The sequence below is a fragment of the Cydia splendana genome, chromosome 8 (genome assembly GCF_910591565.1).
Source record: "Cydia splendana chromosome 8, ilCydSple1.2, whole genome shotgun sequence".
NCBI lineage: Eukaryota > Metazoa > Arthropoda > Insecta > Lepidoptera > Tortricidae > Cydia > Cydia splendana.
The window spans coordinates 22,168,392-22,181,962 of record NC_085967.1 but is presented as its reverse complement, the minus strand read 5'-3'; the positions used below and the strand labels follow the sequence as shown (position 1 = coordinate 22,181,962).

Genomic DNA, 13,571 nt, shown 5'->3' with positions numbered 1-13,571 from the left:
AATAAATAAAGGAATAAAGGAGCCAGTAAGTGTGTGTGTGTGTGTGTGTGCGCGTGTGTGTGCGCGCGCGCGTGCGCGTGTGTGTGTGTGTGCGTGCGTGCGCGTGTGTGTGAGTGTGTTTGTGGCTGTATATGTATGTATGGATTGTATGTATTTACTTAGTTTATAAAGTTGATGTGTGAATCTCTAGTAAGTTATAGTATCTGGTTAGTTTTGTAAGTCTTCTATTTCATTGTAGCTTTTTGATTTTAACCATTTTGTAATTGTTGATTTGCAATCGTAGTAAAGTTTTGGGTAAATATTTAGGCACCTATTTACTTTGTTGTAAATGTGACTAGACTTCAAATTGTATTGTGAGCGTGCAAACTTGGTTTTAGTTTTAGTTATATTAGCAACGTTTTTTATTGTCCTTCTAGAGAAATAGTCGGCACTGTAGGAAAGGGTTTTATGTTTTTTTAAAGTAATTTGTAAAATATGCTGGCTCAAGCGGGCAGGATTGAAGATGTGGCTCGACTTAAAGGCCTTAAAGCGGTGGGGCAACCTGAATCAGGGGCCTGGTTGCAGGCACTGCCCTCGCCACATTTGGGGACCCTACTCGACAACGACACCCTGAGAGTAGGAGTCGCCTTACGGCTAGGTTCCAAGGTATGCGAGCCCCATCGCTGTATATGTGGAATGGCGGTGGAAGCGAATGGGCACCACGGCTTGAGCTGCTCCCGGGCTGTAGGGCGGTTCCCGAGACACCATGCGATCAATGAATTGATACGTCGCACCATGGTCTCGGCGAACGTGCCTTGCATTCTGGAGCCTCAAGGCTTAAGCTGTACAGACGGGAAGCGCCCGGACGGCTTAACGCTGGTTCCGTGGGCCAAAGGCCGCTGCTTGTTCTGGGATGCAGCCTGCGTGAGTACTTTTGCGCCTACTCATGTTGCTCCCGGTAGTCGGCTGGCAGGCGCAGCCGCGGCAAATGCCGCGAGGCTCAAACGCTTAAAATACGCCAACCTGGAACCAGCGTACGATTTTGTTCCGGCCGCGGTGGAAACTGCGGGGCCATGGTGTTCGGAGGCCAAGAGGTTGATTAGAGACTTGGGGCGGCGTCTGCGTGACGGAGGAGGCGATCCCCGTTCAGGCTCCTATCTAGTCCAACAGATATCGCTTGCCATCCAGCGCGGTAATGCCGCTAGCAATCTTTGGCACTTTTGAGCTGGGTGGGGGTCGGAATGGGGCTGATAGTGTAAGTAGGATAGTATATTAGTAATATGTTTAGATTTTAAGTTAGGACATTGTATGTAAATTATTTAAGTAGATTTTAAGATTGACTTTGATCTTTATTATTATATCATAAATAAATATCTTGTATTTATTGTTATACAAGGTGTAACAAAAATAGTGGAAATCCGTTAAAGAGCATATAGCATATATGGTATCGTGTTCTGATTAGGAAAAACCGCAAGAGTCGGACAAGGGTTCCGTACATCACCCAATTTTTATATGTGAAACGCGAGTGAATTGCCTTTAAAAACCCGTAGGGGTCGGTTCCAAAACTAAGTAATTAGTCCGACTCACACTTGACTGCATAGGTATTTCTAAGGTTTTCCTGTCATCTATTCTAACATCTAAACTATCTTCTGACAAAGTATCAAACGGGAGGCGATGACAAAAAAAAAAATTTTTTACACGTTTCGGTGGCTGCCATTCCTCAACCCACCAACGGAGCGCCAGCTGACGTCCATGAGGGATCATCATACATAGCCGTTAACCAATATACGAGTTATCGCCCGGGAGGCCATTGGTCATGGAAATCTGTTCGTGGCTCGCGGTCCATAATCAGAACACGATACCGAATATGCTCTTAAACGGAACCCCACTATTTTTGTTACACCTTTTATTTTTATTTCCTCTATTTGGTACTTGTAGGTATTGTTTGCCACCCAAATTTACTTTAAAATTTAAATTTACTTTACTTTGACATCATATTTTGCACGTTTGCGTTATCATTCTTTATCTCATTGGCCTTACTATCATAGTTAACTACAGTAACTTACCAACCGTCTCAGTTAAACGCAGACCTATAGAGTCGCAGCGCAGGCGCGGCATTTACCCCGCGATTTGCTCCGAATCAATCAAGCGTGCGCGCATCTATCAGCTGGACAACTACTATTATTTACTTGCACTATTATCTCATTCTTTACTACATAACGGCATATGCGCCTGTGACAGAGTAAAATAAGTAGCCCGTCTAAGCTAACTCTGCATTAAGGATGACTCACGTTAGATCGGGCCGTGTCCGGGCCGGAGCTTCCGGAGCTTACTTTTCTATAACATAATGCTTTCCATAGAAAACGATGCGCCGGAAGCTCCGGCCCGGACACGGCCCGGTCTAACGTGGCCCGTGGGTCATCCTTTAGTTCGTGGCGACTTCAGTAGAACAGAGAGTGAAACTGTGGAAGTGTCATATTTTCAGAAAAAAATCACGGCATCGATCACTTTTTTCATATTTTCTCATCACAAAGCTTTTGCAGAGTAAGCTTGAACTGATTTTAGTTTATACACAGTGCATTCGTGGAGAGGAATTTCGAATTTGCAAAAGACATAATATTATTGTCAATGTTTAGTGTGGTGCTTAAAAACTATCTTTTGAGCCATTATTAAGCGATCAAATAAGTATATCAACAAGGTTCTAGACAAATTTGACTGCAATCGGAAAGTTCTCACCTATTTGGGTTGAAATTCAAAAATGTATATTACTTATTGGAGCTCCACAACATTTGAAGATGTTTATAAGGGTTAGACCTAAGTCTTCAACAATTTAGTATAGGCTGCTTGGTGTCAGTAGGTACTGACATGGAACTTTTTCATTAGATTATAGAAATCACATCGTTTGCGTACAATATCTAGCAAATTAAGACGATAGCTTTGCTCCCGAGTCTGTGCTATACTACTCTTTTCTTTACACTCTGCAATAACAGCAATCTTATGATCTTTTCCACCTGGTATACTATTTAATACCGCGGCTGCGCGCGCAGTAATTATAGCTGTTTAATTGGATAACGCGAGTGAGAGTAATGTGGTTTTATAGTGAATGGCTAGGCTTTATAATGACGGCCTAGCCTAGTCGGTAGTCACCCTGCCTGCGAAGCAGGAGGTTCCGGGTTCGCATCCTGGTAAGGGCATTTGTGTGTGTTTATCACAAACATTTTGTTCCTGAATTATGCTTATTAATTAAGTTAGTTTCTTTCTTATCTATTAGTTACCTTTTTGATTGACCGACCGTTAGCAAATGTCTCCGTTTCAGCTGGAACAAAATTGCTTTCATATGACCGGATGTTCTCCTCCACAGATCGCATTTTCAACCGATTCTCTTGAAATTTTGTGAGCCAGTTCAAGAATTATTTTTTTTTGTCGATCAGTTTCCGGATTTTTTTCAAAATGGCGGAGCCATGGAGGTTTACGAGGTCTACAGCTCACAGAGCCACTAGTTTATCATCATTGGTCAAAGACGCTCCCTTTCAAAGATTGCATTTACGCGAAAAATTGGTACGAGCTCCGCCGTGACCTTCTTCTTAAAAAAACTTTCTTTAAGTTACTTCGAATATTTATAAAAAAAATCCTTCTGTGCTCTACCTTTAAAACTAGAAGATTTTAATCACAGCTCCACTAAGTCCGAGCCCCCATTAAATCTTTCTGTCTACGATAAACACCTAGGTACGCATTATAAGCTATATATTACTAACATTAAAACACTGATTCATCATAAACCTTCTTACTATAACAATAATGATCACTTATGTGCGCATTTTAATCTTAAAAATATTGATGCGAATTTCAACCCTAATATAAAGACGTAAGGTTAGTAATACGTGTACGAAGATATCCGAAGACCGTATTTTTCAATACTAGTTAAACCCAAGCGAATTCCAACCTTATCATAAAGACTTAGGGTTCTTATTATATATACGAAGGTATCCGAACGCTTCCGAAGGACCCCGAGATGGTTACAATGTTACAATGTTCGCCACCGGCTGGCTACTAAGGGCTTCCGTCGATGCGTTTGAAGTCGTGGCATGGTTTCATTGTCACACGATTTTGGTCCGTCATTTTTTTATCATATAAAAGGCAAACGAGCAAACGAATCGCCGCATGGTAAGCAATTACTGAAAGACACCTGGACACCTGCAAAACCAGAGGGGATGCAAGTGTGTTGCCGACATTTACGATGGGCGTAAGCTCTTTTCTTGAAGCTTGTATCAATCCGGAAATACCGCGGACGACAGTTCATTCCACAGTTCAGCTGTGCGAGGCAGTTAATTTCTGGAGAAATGCACAGTTGAGGACTGCCAACCATCAAAGTGATGGAGATGGAAATATTGTCGCGAAGAGCGGTGGCGAAAAGAAGCGGCAGGGAATAAACCGAACCTCGGAGCACTCCCCGTTACCAGTAGCGTGCACAGAGATTTGGGACTGGGTAGGCAAAATTATATCAGAAAACCGGGCAAGTGCGAGTCGGACTCGCGCACGAAGGGTTCCGTACCATAATGCAAAAAAAGGCAAAAAAAAAACGGTCACCCATCCAAGTACTGACCCTGCCCTACGTTGCTTAACTTCGGTCAAAAATCACGTTTGTTGTATGGGAGCCCCACTTAAATCTTTATTTTATTCTGTTTTTAGTGTTTGTTGTTATAGCGGCAACAGAAATACATCTGTGAAAATTTCAACTGTCTAGCTATCACGGTTCGTGAGATACAGCCTGATGACAGACGGACGGACGGAAGGACAGCAGAGTCTTAGTAATAGAGTCCCGTTTTACCCTTTGGGTACGGAACCTTAAAAAATGAGAGCTACTAACTCACCAAAAAAATTGCGTGATGGTTTTCATTTTGTTGTCAAGTCTTTTCAATTACTTCTTTTTTTGGCTAAACGAAAGCTTCGAAAACGCATCATTTTTAATAGTTTGCACACACACACACCCACACCCACACCCACAACTTTCACAGATAAAATTATCCATTTTTTCACTAATCGCACTTTATAATTTCCGGCAACTGTTAACTGTTATCTCATAAACTCACCAAAACAAACAAACAATGGCGACCGAATAAAAAATGTAAATAAACTTAACCAAATACTGTAAACGAATAAAAAAATAGTCTCGTTTTTGCACTAAATTACCATAGAACTGCTAGACAATTTTTAAATTTTCATACTGCATGACATTGTATATGTGTGTATTGTAATCTGTTTTGACATTTAATTCATATAATTTTTAATTTGTTTGACATTTTTATGCGCATGTATTTATATTTTTGTATGTTTTTAATTGTTACTATTTTGACAATGTATATGTTAGCGTGTAAGTGATTTGGTCTGTAACTGTAAGCTTACATTGTGTTCAATAAATAAAATAAAATAAAAAATAAAATAGCAAATGCTACTTTTTAAAATAGTCACGTAAACATCGGAACTATTCGGAAACTTTCGGGCGTCATTCGTTTATGTTTGGTACGAAAGACACTGCCTATTGCGTCTAAATGTGTGCGTTACTTGTATAATTGTGTGCTCGTACTTATAGGAAGGCCCACTACACTGTAACCGCGTAACGACGACTCACGGGGAAGACACACATAGAAAGATTTAGACGGAAATGTTTTCTGTCTTTGCCGTGCAAGGCACGTAGCGGCGCTAGTGCCGCGTGGTGTAAACTTCGTCGCGTAGAATTATTATAGATGATGACTTGATGACAAAGCTTAACCGGTAGATGGAGCGCTTATTAATTTTTAGAATGTTTTAAGTTATATCGATTACTGATAGTACGATCAGGTATAAATTAAATTAAGTAGTTTAAGAGGATAGACATCGGAATTATAGCAGGGTAGGCAGTGCCTTTTTGCCTTTATGAAGTGCACGCCACTGCCCGTTACACATGCGATAGACAACGGAGAGCGAGGCTACATCTCTACGCAGCACGAAGGAGTCAAGCCAATCTAAAATATACTGGCAGCCGACAATTCGATAAGGCGTGGCGACAACGGGAACGCGGTAAGACAAATGTCCTATCAGATGACGAGGTAAGCAGCCATATTTTCGTCCCGAATCGATTTTATCGTGTCGTCTGACCCGTTGTCGTATCGCCCGACCCGATATCGTATCGCGCGACAACGGGAACGCGGTAAGACAATGTCCGCTATCAGATGACGAGGTAAGCCGGTGCATGTTTACGGGCCGAATCTAATTTATTGTGCCGGCGAGATTACGGCGGTTAATGTTCTAGCCGAGAGCGTCTATCCGTCTACCTATACCTATGTATATATAATATATGCAGTACCTATACCACAGAATAAATAATAGTACTAGGTACAGAAGACTCACTCTCTAACAAAACGCGTCTGTTACGATCAGGACAGATATGGCCGCTAGGTGGTGACAGCGCCACGCGCGGCTTATGGCTAGCCACCAAAATTGGTGTGGAACGGATGTACTTTTAGCTACCTGTAGTAAAGCGACGAAATCGCGGAGTGAGCCACGCCTGCCTATACGTACCCTGAGTTAGTAAGTCTATGGTACTTGCGCTTTGCTTTCATTGTACCTTAATTTCGTTTAACCCATTTATCAAAATTCCTGGATCTCAAAACGGAACAGTGTGAAAATGTCTGAATACCAGAAAGCCTAGTATATAGACAGACACAAAGACAAGAACTATAGACGATAGTTCCAGCTCCAGCCAGCCCTATGTAAGTTTAGTTACTAACAGCCCGATTCGAACTTTAAAATACATCAAAAATTTGCTAATTCATTCATTCATTCTTTTAAAATTATGGCTTCAGCCCATTGGGGCTATTTCGCCAGTGTCAAGGTCGTAGTAGCAGGGTAAAATGATTGAAATTGTACGGTTAGTACAAGACAGTGTACGGTGATTTAGCTCTTGTAAAGCGATAGCGGGCTATACAAGAAACACGTGGACAACCGGCCGTTGACTCCAAAATGATGGTTAAACGTGCTTCAAGATAAATTCTCCATTCACTGCACACTACCACATTAGTTTACTGTATAATAGGCTATCGATATTACACTTTAAACAATATTAATGAGCAAAAAACAAAGCAATTGATCCCGACGCGTGCCATCAAGATGGCGCTCGAACCGGAAGCCAAAAATTTGCTAAAGATACGGGATCGGATATGTCACTTTTTGTTTGACGAAACGTCACTTTTGACACTGACATAATTATCCGATCCATATCTTTAGTAAATATTTGACGTATTTTACAGTTCTAATCAGAGCAATCAGGCCGTTAATGAAACTAACCATTAATGGTAAGTAATAAAATAACACATACGAAGCTACTTAATAAATAAACTCAATATATTATTATTATTATTTTTTTTTTTTTAATAATTGCTCATTTAAATTATTGAAAAAAATCGACATAGTGATCTTGAGATAACGTGAAGCAAAGTGATTAGTAAGAATTGTTAATTAGTACCAATAAAAAGGTCTTATGACCAATGACCTTTTATTTATGTAGACGTGTGACGTTCATAGTTGAGTAAACTAAAATTTGATCCAACGATTTTGACAACTTGACAGGTTGGCGTCACCCATACGACTAACTAAATATAGGTTCCGGAACCTATATTTAATGGCTCACGATCGTGCGCCTGGTACCATATCTACCTCAATTTACTTACATCTATGCTTATGACACGAATTAAAAAGTATTTTTTTAAACGTAGAGCAGCTGTTTTCGTTATCTTTAGCCATAGATTAACTCTTGAGTGTTTATTTGAAAGAGCTATGCAAGTATGCACATTTAGTTGCATTTTTGCGTTTTTGCAGGTTAGAACATGCGTGGTTGGAGTTATTGTTTCCGTATGTAGTGGGGAATGGTAATTAGACAAGTGTGGGTGATTTAATGATGTAATCTATATCTTTAAGTGCATTAACTAATTGACTGACAGACAATAACTTGTAGATAAAAATTGCAATAGGGTTCGAGTCGGCGTTCGCGGCAGAGCCCATAAGGAGGCCACCCAGGGGGCCTACCGCAAACCACGTTCGAAGTGTTGCCTCTCTGTTGCACTTGAAAATTCGTACGTAAGTGTGACAGGGAGGCAACACGTCGAACGTGGTTCGCGGTAGGCCCTCAGGCTCGATGAAAATGTAATGGCTTAATACACTATGCCTTTTTCAAAAGTTTATAAAAAATAAGAGTTTTGGAAAAGAGGAATGAGTTTCGAGTACAAAATTATTTAAACCATCTTTACTAAAATATTAGGGAGTAATAATATTACATTGTAAATAAATAAATATAGGACATTATTAGACTAAGCCCCACGGTAAGTTGTGGGTACTCAGACAACGATATATATAATATATAAATACTTAAATACATAGAAAACAACCATGACTCAGGAACAAATATCTGTATCATCATACAAATAAATGCCCTTACCGGGATTCGAACCCGGGACCATTGGCTTCATAGGCTGGGTCAGTACCCACTAGGCCAGACCGGTCGTCTTTTATCTTTCATAATAGTCTGTTCACAACATTTTGAATGCCTTTTCTGTTTAACTCTGCTGCTTACAGCGTTATACAGCGTTACAGTGTTATAATATACATACCTATTTTAGTTAATACAATCTTCACAGCAGCCATACTTGCTCAACCCCACATCACCACGCCATACGCCAAGTAAAAATTTTACTACTCAATATATTAACAATAACTAAAGTCACATTAACGCGCTATTACGGACAAGAATTTATTTAGTATCATTAAAGTTTATCTGTACAAATATGCTTTTATATGGCAGCTATCAACACACGAAAGGACAGGTGTGCAGGTCCATTTATGTACAGTCGGATTAATAAATATATGCAATTATGTACTTCTAGTTTGTCAAGGTCTTTGAAAAACTTATCTAGCTTATTTAATTACACAAACGGGTCTACCGCGATATAATTTCATTGTTTTTACCTTTAATTCCGACGTTTCAGCTGAGTTGCACCAGCTGTGGTCACGGAAAGACTGACGTCCCAACAAATGTCAACAGAGATATTAATAAAACACCACTAAACTACCCGAAATTAGTTTATAAAAATGTTTGGGGTAGACAAAGAAATTGCAGCTACCCGTTAAAGTTTAATGTTTATTGTCCACGGCACGACACGCAACACTCACAGTATCCGTACACTGGTCCGAAGATATATCCGCTGGATTCAACATTTGAATCACTGGTCCCCAAGTAGACGATAATTTGTACCCGTCCTCTCGGTTGAAATTTTTAGGGTGTTTTTTAATTTCAATCGCCTCTCTCACGATCCGCGGATAATAGTGTCGCTCGTTGGAGAGGACTTTGGGTTTATGTAGCTCAATCCAGTGATTCGTTCCTGTTGTCAGCAAGTGCTCAGCTATTGCGGATTTGTTTACATGGCGATTTTTAACAGCTGCTATGTGTTCCTTCACCCTCTCTTGAACGCTGCGCTTAGTTTGGCCAATGTACGCACTTCCACAACTGCATTCAAATTAATCCTATTCTGCTTTCGTCACCCATTCTACATTCGTCACAATCGTCGGTGGCTTTCAATGTAGAATGAGTGACAAAAGCAGAATAGGACTAATTTAAGAACTTGACGAAAAACGAATGGGACGACCCAAGACGATACCGATTTGGAAAAGTATTTCGTGGTGGCAGACACTTTTGGCTCGTTGTTTCATCAGTTATTGATGCTCATTGTACATATTTTAGTAAAATTAGCTCGCAAAGTGTAGACGTTAATAAATTCTGAAGTCGACTGTACACATCCGATGCTGAAATGCGAGGAATTCACGACGGTAGTAAAAAGTGCTATCGCGAGATCAGTGGATAAGTGTCCGTCTGTCTGTTTGCTTTTTGCCTTTCTACGCATACTTCATGATGTCGACAATTTTGCTGTCTTAATCATCATCATTGGCACTTCTAATACAGTAGTATCGTAGTGACCCTGCCTATGAAGCCGATGGTCCTGGGTTCCAATCCTGGTAAGGGCATATTTTGTGTGATGAGTAGTATGAGTACACATAGGTATTTGATCCTGAGTCATGGGTGTTTTTTATGTATTTACTCGTAATTATTTATATATTATGTATATCGTTGTCTAAATACCCACAACACAATCCTTCTTGAGCTTACTGTAGGGTTAAGTCAATTTATGTAAGGATGTCCTATTATTTATTTATTTCGTTATACCTACTATTTCTTTCAATAAAAGAGCATTATTACAATGTTATATGCTAATAACCCTTTAGAAAATTAAACCTAAATTAAAAGACCATCATTAACCCTATAAAAGGCTGCAATAATTCACACATTCGCAATAAACTAGATATCTCTATTAACATAGCAAAAAACATGGAAAGTTAACCGCTAACTATCCCTTTTAAACAATCGGGTAAGCTAAAATGAACTCTATTACTTTAGCATAAAATTTAGATGTAATAGCAAAGCCTATTATCAATTATCATACAATGATAACATAGTAATTGTGTAGAATTACATATGTTTCGACAACTATGTTGTGTAGTTTGTAAATTAGGTATTGTGGTCTAACTGAAAAGCGATACGCGTATTTATTTATTTTGTAAATGATTTGACCCTGAAAATTAACCTTTGTTCTCGTAAAAAGCTTCGTATAAAATTAGCAGGTTACAGCAAAGTTGAAAAACGCAAAAAAACGTCAATAACTTTTGGTTCTGTGTACTGTAAGTGTAAACCTCGCGATCCTTCACGTCTCCACCATTTTGAACGAAAACCCAGAATTGAATAATTCCATACATAAATATCAGAAGCAAGAATTGATATTCACTTTTGGCTTGGCTAAAAGACGTGACAAAACGGGGTACACTACAGAATTCCGAAATATTTTATGGCGAATTTTAAAATATCGAATTTTATTATTCCGATTTTTAAATGCTCGACCCATCAAAATTCCGATTGTCGTAATTGCCGAACGATGAAAATCACGAAGTTTTATATTTCCGAATAGTAAAACCGACGATTTTTTAAATTCCGAACCACATAATTCCGAATATAACAATTCCGATTGGGAGAAACAACGAATTTAACATTTACGATTTTTGATATCACGAATTCCGAATTGTCATAATTCCGAAATTTTGAATTCCGATTTGACGTGATTCCTATTTTTTTAATTCCGAATAACGATATTCCGAATTTGTTGTTAATAAATAAAGGTACCTACGTTTCTACGGGGGGTAGCAGTTCTAACGTAACCTAAACCTACTTTTTTTAAAACAGTTATTTACTGTAGGGGTCGCAGTTCTAACCTAACCTATACCTACTTTTCTGTAAGCAGTAAGTTTTTAGGGGAGGGAGGGTCGCAGTTCTAACCTAACCTATACCTACTTTTCTAGTAGCAGTTGGTTTCTGTAAAGGTCGCAGTTCTCACCTAACCTAAGCTACTTTTCTAGTAGCAATTGGCTTCTGTGAAGGTCACAGTTCTAACCTAACCTGACCCACTTTTCTAGTAGCAGTTGGTTTCTGTAAAGGTCCCAGTTCTAACCTAACCTAACCCGCTTTTCTAGTAGCAGTTGGTTTCTGTGAAGGTCGCAGTTCTAACCTAACCTAACCCATTTTTCTAGTAGGAGTTGGTTTCTGTGAAGGTCGCAGTTCTAACCTAACCTAACCCGCTTTTCTAGTAGCAGTTGGTTTCTGTGAAGGTCGCAGTTCTAACCTAACCTAACCCATTTTTCTAGTAGGAGTTGGTTTCTGTGAAGGTCGCAGTTCTAACCTAACCTACTTTTCTAGTAGCAGTTGGCTTCTGTGAAGGTCGCAGTTCTAACCTAACCTAACCCACTTTTCTAGTAGCAGTTGGTTTCTGTAAAGGACGCAGTTCTAACCTAACCTAACCCACTTTTCTGGTAGCAGTTGGTTTCTGTGAAGGTCGCAGTTCTAACCTAACCTAACCCATTTTTCTAGTAGGAGTTGGTTTCTGTCAAGGTCGCAGTTCTAACCTAACTTAACCCACTTTTCTAGTAGCAGTGGGTTTCTGTAAAGGTCGCAGTTCTAACCTAAGCCTCTTTTCTAGTAGCAGTTGGCTTCTGTGAAGGTTGCAGTTCTATCCTAACCCACTTTTCTAGTAGCAGTTGGTTTCTGTAAAGGTAGCAGTTCTAGCATGTCCAAATGATTTAAATGCATTTTTTTTTGCAGATGAATTTTAAAAACGGCTGTCCATTTAATTACTTCCCTTTTGAAAATCACGAATTTCATTATTCCGAGTTTACAAAAGATCGAATTTCTGAATTCCGAATTATTTTATTTCCGATCGGTCATTTTTCGGAATAGACAAATTCGGAAAAAAAAATCGGATTTTTTAAAAATCGGAACTTTAAGCTTTCGTTCATATGACAATCGGATTTTAAGTATTCGGAAATAGCGCAGTCGTGATTTTCTTCTTTCGTCGTTTTCAAAGTCGTGATTTCGACATTTCGGACGTATAAAAAATCGTGATTATGAAAATCGAGGTTATGAAAGTCGGAAAAACATATTTCGGAATATTTGGGTGTTCCCGACAAAACGACGATCGTCAATAGTTTAATCCCAAAAAACAAAATAACCCACCTCTGTCATTCCGATGCATTTTCACTGTCACCTGGGCATTTTAGAATAGAATAGAATAGAATAGGTTTTTATTCGTAAACACACAGACAATAGACATACATAGAAAAAAACAGTGAAAAATAAAGTGTCACGAAATGGTCCCATCTCAGCATGTTGCTGGCGACTTCCAGCGCTGATCTTCCGATGAGACCATCAAGTGAGAAATAATCACGGAAGGTAACAGACAAAAATAAAATAAAGAAACATAAAGGAAAGACACATATTTTCACTTGTAGGTACTAGGTACTTCAAAGCGCGACTTAAGTCGTGTTTCAGTAACGTCTAACCGTCACTTTCCTGACAAAGTGTATGGGATTTGACATTGACTGTCTCTTTTGCGGCGATTGCTAACCGGCCGTTAATGGTACTACATAGTTACGCGAAAACGCCCACCTCGGTCCCCAGCCTTCAAAATTTTCCGTCGTGAGTTTGCACACAAAATCGCCTGCACTTTATTCTTCGGACACACGCTTACACCTGCCACCGACTAACGCTCCGCGCGAGCGACGCTAATAATGCGTTTGCGCAGACTTTACTAATAATTTTTAGAGTTAAAAGAACACTAATACCTTTTCTCTATCAACTCTTTTCTTTTGTATTGTTTTCTTTTATTGTGTTCGTGCAATAAAGAGTAAGTATTTCTATTTTATTGTATTGTAATACTTTTGGAATACTTAGAGGGGGATACCGCAAAATTTTATTTTTGAAGTGAAAAGTTCTTTAGCGGCGCTGAGCACTTTTTGTGATGGGGAAAAAATGTTAAACTCGCGAGAGCGTAAGACGTGACGTCACGTGTGACGGACACTGTTACAAAGTCATTGACTTTAACTCTAGTACTCACACTACTCACAGTGATGTGCTTAGGGGTTTCAAGTAATGCGACGAAATAACGCTAGATGGCGTTAACCTCAAT

General features: G+C 39.4%; 1 long non-coding RNA gene across 1 annotated transcript in view; it reads left to right on the top strand.

Annotated features, from left to right (window-relative positions):
* The first annotated feature begins 234 nt into the window (after positions 1–234).
* LOC134793036 (uncharacterized) overlaps positions 235–13,571 on the top strand; it is an 814,647-nt gene continuing 801,310 nt past the window's right edge. The window contains exon 1 of the long non-coding RNA XR_010144492.1: positions 235–396. This is a non-coding gene — a long non-coding RNA (uncharacterized LOC134793036). The remainder of the gene's footprint in view (positions 397–13,571) is intronic.